Here is a 6,683-nt window from a genome sequence, read left to right on the forward strand (position 1 = left end):
TGGCCTGTGCTTTTCAGGCTTCGCCAGAGAAGTCTCACAGGTCTGCGGATAAATCCTTGCAATGGGCCCAGATCTTTTTGGGGGGCAAGGGAACCAGTTGTTTATCATTGCTTAGTAACATGTGACTGGGTAGACTGGTTCATCTCTCTGTGCCCTTGTTTTTTTAAAATCTATAAATGGACATAATATCTCATTGGGTAATTGTGAGGATCATATAAAGGGATTCACACTTGGCACACAGTAATTGCTCACGAAACTTCATCAATTATTAATTACCATAATTAAAATCCATGTAAATTCAGTGTTCTGAACAAAATATAAAATGCTTTAATGTAAAAAGAGTGGGCCCCCCCAAAATCTTGAATAAACTTAGCACCCCGGAAAGACAGACACTCCAAATGCACACACAGGTGGTGAATGCGCCTCTGGCACCCCAATTTAAAAAGCAATGGACAATCCAGTCCCCTTACAGATGAGGAAACTGAGGCACAGCAAGAAGTGACTTGTCCAGGGTGGCCCCTGGTTAGTAATAAAAGGCCCTGACCCAGATGTTTCCACCACACCCCTGCTGTCTAGTTTTCTGTTATGGTAAATTAGACAGAGAATGAAAGTATGCTTGTGGCCCTAAACCCAGTGACCACATCCCTGGCCAGACACCGTCCCACCATGCACACCCTCACCGTCTTCCCCTTTGCCATGCTACCAGGTCATCTGTCTTGTAATCATCTCTGTGTATTTATTAAAAATTTGGTGTACCAGCCTTGAGGTGCTCTCTGGCACGGGGGTGGGGTGCATTTGTGTTTGCTTATCACTGTGGCATTTGGGGTCTGAGTTGGCAATGTGACCTCTGACCTGAAGGGCAGACTGCATGTCAGTGAGAGATGTTCAACTTGAACCTTGACTAAATTCAGGTAGTAAAAGAGAAGCAGTTTTCTTCCCAACACAGTTGATAAAGGGCAAGAGATTGAAATAAAGGTAACTCAAGTGGGATTTGGTAACACATGTGCGTGCAAGTGCCATGGAGACAGGAAGAGGTTTCCCCAGAGTGGACAACCAGAGTGGGGTCTCTGTGCTAGAAAGCCTTCTTCATCATTACCCTCCAGAGTTCTCCCAATGGCAAAATGGTGAGTACAGATGTTCCCAAACTTTCTCCTTTCACATCACCTTCATGGCACCTGTAGGCCAAAAGAAATACCCAACAGTTCCATTTATTAAGCAGCTGGGTCCAAATAACTTGACGTTATGTCCTAACAACTTAGTAGCCATCTGGGAAAACAATAAATGAATGAATTTTTAAAATAAAATTTTCATCTTTCTTAAATAATGACTTCCTAAAGGGACGGGTGTCCCTGTTGAGCTCCACAAAGCTGGGAATTGGAGGGACACTGCCACTCTCATCTCCTGCTCCACACTGATCTCCATGTATTCGCTTTCCATCACAGTAACCCCTGAAAACCCAGATTTGTCAATGGGTTTAATGTTGAAACTGTGAAAAACCCAGAGCTAGAAGTCCATGTGGGGTTCAGTGAACGTTCAGCAGCACTGTGTTTCCTGGGACCCCCAAGCACACATGGACACTGGTTAGAACACAGGCACGGACACTCGCCTGCCAGGACCCGAATCCTGACTGTGCTACTCAGTGTGTGACCTTGGGCAAGTTATTTTAGCTTTAAGTGTTTCAATCTTCCCGTGTATCAAAAGGGTGTAATAGAGCTTCCCTGGTGGCGCAGTGGTTGAGAGTCCGCCTGCCGATGCAGGGGACACGGGTTCGTGCCCCGATACCACCTCACAGGGTTTAGGGGGATTAAATGACGTTCCTACCTGTAACACACTTAGCACAGTTGTCATCCAGGGGACACTGGGTCAGGCTCCGTGCTCAGCACTGTGTGTGGACTTAATGGCTGACCACACATCCCTGTTGCTGAGACAGTCTCAGGTTATGAGATTATTATTAGAACCCTCTTTCGCTCTCAAATTGCTCTGGTTTGGAAGATAAATCATGTGGTAGCCTACCTTTATGTTTTTTGGGTTTTGGTTTTTTTGCGGTACACGGGCCTCTCACTGTTGTGGCCTCTCCTGTTGTGGAGCAAAGGCTCCGGACGCGCAGGCTCAGCGGCCATGGCTCACGGGCCCAACCGCTCTGCCACATGTGGGATCTTCCCGGACCGGGGCACGAACCCGTGTCCCCTGCATCATTGGCAGGCGGACTCTCAACCACTGCGCCACCAGGGAAGCCCTACCTTTATGTTTTGTAACTCATTCAGTGCTCCTCCAGGTTGCAGGCACTAAGATTTGAATCTGAGCAGTCTGATTCCAGGGCCCCTGCTATTAGCCACTAGAGCAGTGCTTCTTACCTGGGGGGAGATTTTAGACACACACACCCTCCACCACAGAGACATTTGGTAGTATCTGGAGACATTTTTGGTTGTCATACTAGGGGATTGCTACTGGCGTCCAGTGGGTAGGGGAGAGGCTAGGGGTGTGGCCGAACATCGTGCAATGCACAGCACAGACCGACGACAAAGAATTGTCCAGCCCCACATACCAATGGTGCTGAGACTGAGAAACCCTGTCCTCTTGAGGCCTCAGCAGACTTTACTGCTTACTATTGATTTCTGTTGTGAAGTCCCACCTTGTGGCAAAAGCCAGAAATGTAATTATTTTCCTGGTAGGAGTTTCACTGCAAACTCTATAAACCCTTTAACCAACTCACTGGTGAAGCTCAGCTTTGTGCTGTGGCCCTAGGTGGCCAAGGCTGCGAAATCCCCTTAGTCCATGGGGCCAGGTACAGAGTCACCAGGGTGGATTGACATCACATGTCCCTTGGAGACAAGACAATAGGAAACCACAGACGGAGCCCTTGTGAGAGTTATGTTCACTGCTTATGGCCATTAATTACTGTTAGTGTTAGTATCATGCTGCCTTACCTCTTCCACTCTAAGATAGAATGGTAAAAACGGAGACGAGGATCCACCAAATATAAAAATGGACAGTCTAGTTTCTGAGCTAAAGAGGAGGGGCCTTTTTCTGTGTGTGGTTTTCTTAATTTCCCTCTGGAAAAACTTTCATAAAGTTTGTATGAAAATGCTTTCCAGCCTGCAGTTTCCTCTCCAAACTTCTCTGTGGGTAGTCTATGGATCATCTATTTACCTATATATCTACATCTATCGGGTCTGAGACATAAGTCCCTGCAGAGGTCAGAGTATCTCCTTGCAAAATTAGGATCTATTCTGGAGCAGAGTGCAAAGGGCGCTTATCCCTGCGTAAACACTTAAACACTTAAAGTCTCCCTCCTGCCTCCGCTCCTCCCATCCTATCAAAGCGGGCTCCCACAAGACCTCAGGCCAAGCTGCCCTGAGTGTTCACAGCTGAGTGACCACCTCAGCCAGGCCAGCAGGGCGCAGGGAGGGCCATCTCTTGCTTCTACTCCAAGGAGGCCCAAGGGCACTGAGTGGCCTTCGGGCACATGCAAAGTGGAGGGCATGAGAGCCAGGGCAGGTATCTGTCAATGAGATCTGGTGGCCCAGCCATACCTAACACATGCCATGCTTTATAAAAATTGGAAAAGTGAGCAGACACTTAGGAAAAGGCAAGGTGGATGCAGCCGAGGCTCTGAGCCTGGGGAGCAGGGCCTCGCTGGGTTTCGGCCTCCGCGTGCACCCCTCAGGTGGGTGTCCTTGGCAGGGTTTGCAGGCTTGTGCCGCAAGCTCATCCTGCCACTTGGTGGTGGTCTCTGCTCCAGCCCTCAGATCCCCCCTCATACCTATCACATAGGGGTTGCTGACTGGATAAAACTGTGTGCTATCAAGCCAACCATTTGCGTGGGGACTGTCCTCAAGCTCACTGTTGTGGGAATCTCGTCTGAGGAGATGTAGGGGTCAGCCTTATAGCAACTGCGAGGACTGAGATGTACAAAGAGGGGCTGGCGCCGGGCCTGATGGTTGGAGTCCTAGTGTGACGACACTTGGTTTCTTGAGACAGACAAAGAGGGAGCCTTTCCAATGCATTTCTTTCCTGCTTGAATTGGCTAGAATTAACTCCTGTCGCTTGTCACCGAGATGCCTAATCTTGGAAGATCCGCCTCCCCAAGGCTTGTTGCTTTAAAGATGGTCTTTATTTTAATGGCAACCAGACTGCCTCTAAAAGGGATTTGGTGATCACCTTGCTCCATTTTTTTTTTTTTGGCCGCACCGCATGGCTTGTAGGATCTTAGTTCCCTAACCAGAGATCAAACCCGGGCCCACTGCAGTGGAAGCGCAGAGTCCTAACCACTGGACCACCAAGGAATTCCTGCACCTTGCTCCACTCTTCCAAAAAGAAGCTGCAAATACAAATTTTTGTACTCAGAAAAGAAAGCAATTCAGAGAAGGTCCATTTCTACGGAAGTGGCAGCTTTTCTCCGTGGGCCCCTCTCAGTGAGGAGCCACAATGGCCAGTCTAGGAGGGAAAGTGGCCCACACGACGCACACTGATGGCTCCATCCTTACCACACGCCTGGCACCAGGCCAGGCCCTAGAAATGTGAAGACAGGGTGGGTGATGTCAGCACAGTCCCAAAGGAGCCTTCTGCAATCCAAGATGTGATTTCACTGAAATTCTGCATTTCCCAAGAAGACCATTGGCCAAGGTCTTAAACAGTATATTGCAAGATTTCTCTTGCATCACGTTTTTTTTTTTTTACTTCTTTATTCCTTCTATGTTTCTGATTATAAAACAGGAAGATTTGGAAAATGCAAGAAATAACTCAGAGAAAATAAACATAACCATCATTCTTCCATGCAGTGATAACCCCATGCAGTTTTGTCGTGTAGACTTCCAGTGTTTTTTCTGCGCATCTGAGGCTGTCTGTAGGCATACAGGTACTTTACAAACTGGGGGTCAGGGCGCACCCACTATTTTATAATATGGATTTTAAAAATTTCCTGAAACATTATTTTTCTGTTCTGTCCTTCTGTTCCCCCAATGCACATGGCTGCCCCATGATACACCTCTTACTGCCCAGAGCTTGGCTGCAGGTGGGGGACACACCCAACCACACAGTCTCCAACAATGGCTCCCAGAAGCCCGTCCTTGCTTCACTTTCCACTGGTCTAAAGTGAAACAAGAAAAATAGACTACATAGTTTTTTATGGGGCTAAGTACATCCACTTTTAATTGTAAGGTTGTGTTCTGCTGACTTTTATGCTAAACTTCTTATTTTTTTAGGACAGAGTATTTTTAAAAAAGAAAAAACCCTAAGGGGCTTCCCTGGTGGCATAGTGGTTAAGAATATGCCTGCCAATGCAGGAGACACGGGTTTGAGCCCTGGTCCGGGAAGATCCCACATGCCGTGGAACAACTAAGCCTGTGCACCACAACTACTGAGCCTGTGCTCTAGAGCCCACGAGCCACAACTACTGAGCCCATGTGCCACAACTACCAAAGCCCATACACCTAGAGCCCGTGCTCCCAACAAGAGAAGCCACCATGATGAGAAGCCCACGCACCAAAACAAAGAGTAGCCCCCACTCGCCACAACCAGAGAAAAGCCCGCGTGCAGCAACGAAGACCCAATGCAGCCAAAAATAAAATAAAATTAATTAATTTTTAAAAAATAAAAAGAAACAACCCCATGTAAAAAGGTTGACCTATGTAAAAACCCTATGAGACTTATCGAGATTTATAATAGAAAAAAATTATCCCGACCTGTGAGGTCCTAAAAGCCAGGAACTTCTGCTCCAGGACTCCAGGAGAACTCAGTCCAGGCACACAAGCCCAGACCATGACTATAATAAGGATGCATGGATTTATACAAGAAAAGACCTCCAAATTCAAAAAAACCTTTCATGTTCATGCTCTTATCTCCTCCTGAGGACTGCTATCCAGGGCAGGTAGTGTAGTCTCTCATTCTACAGATGAGGCAGCAGAAGGGCTCAGCAGGGCAAAGGGAGAGGGTCCAGCTCACATGGCTGGTTAGGCCCAATGGAGTAGACCCAAGTTCCTGACTCCCATCCCAGTGACCTTGGATGGGATCTTCTCGGAGCCACAGCTTTGAGGTGACGCTGGCTCCCACTCAGAGTAGAGATGTGCAGTTGCAGAATTGAACTTGTTGGAACATTCTGGAATTCCTCTTCAGGAGACACAAAGTTACAATGCACTTAAGTGGCCAGAAACCCAGGCCTGGGAGTTTCTGCTGCTCCTGCTGCTCCTGCAGAGATGCAGCCACAAGCCCAGCGATGAACTTTGGCAGGAAATGCCTGATCATATGGGCGGCAGCCTCCAAGGTTGGGTGATTGTTTCTGTAGCATACTGGGACGAGTGACATCATGCCTCTATACCTCTGTTTCCTCATCTATAAAATAATAATCACAGGCCCATGTAAAGATAATGACTGTCAGGTCTTTAGCACAGGGCCTAGCACAGAGTAAGGACTTCATAATTGTACAACTGTGTTATTGTTTTCAGCACCTGACACATAGTGGATGCTTAAAAATATTTCTGGGCTTCCCTAGTGGCGCAGTGGTTGAGAGTCCGCCTGCCGATGCAGGGGACACGGGTTCGTGCCCCGGTCTGGGAAGATCCCACATGCCACGGAGCGGCTGGGCCCGTCCCGTGAGGCATGGCCGCTGAGCCTGCGCATCCGGAGCCTGTGCTCCGCAACGGGAGAGGCCACAACACTGAGAGGTCCGCGTACTGAAAAAAAAA

The sequence above is a fragment of the Neophocaena asiaeorientalis genome, unplaced genomic scaffold, assembly GCF_003031525.2.
Source record: "Neophocaena asiaeorientalis asiaeorientalis breed wild unplaced genomic scaffold, Neophocaena_asiaeorientalis_V1.1 scaffold597, whole genome shotgun sequence".
NCBI lineage: Eukaryota > Metazoa > Chordata > Mammalia > Artiodactyla > Phocoenidae > Neophocaena > Neophocaena asiaeorientalis.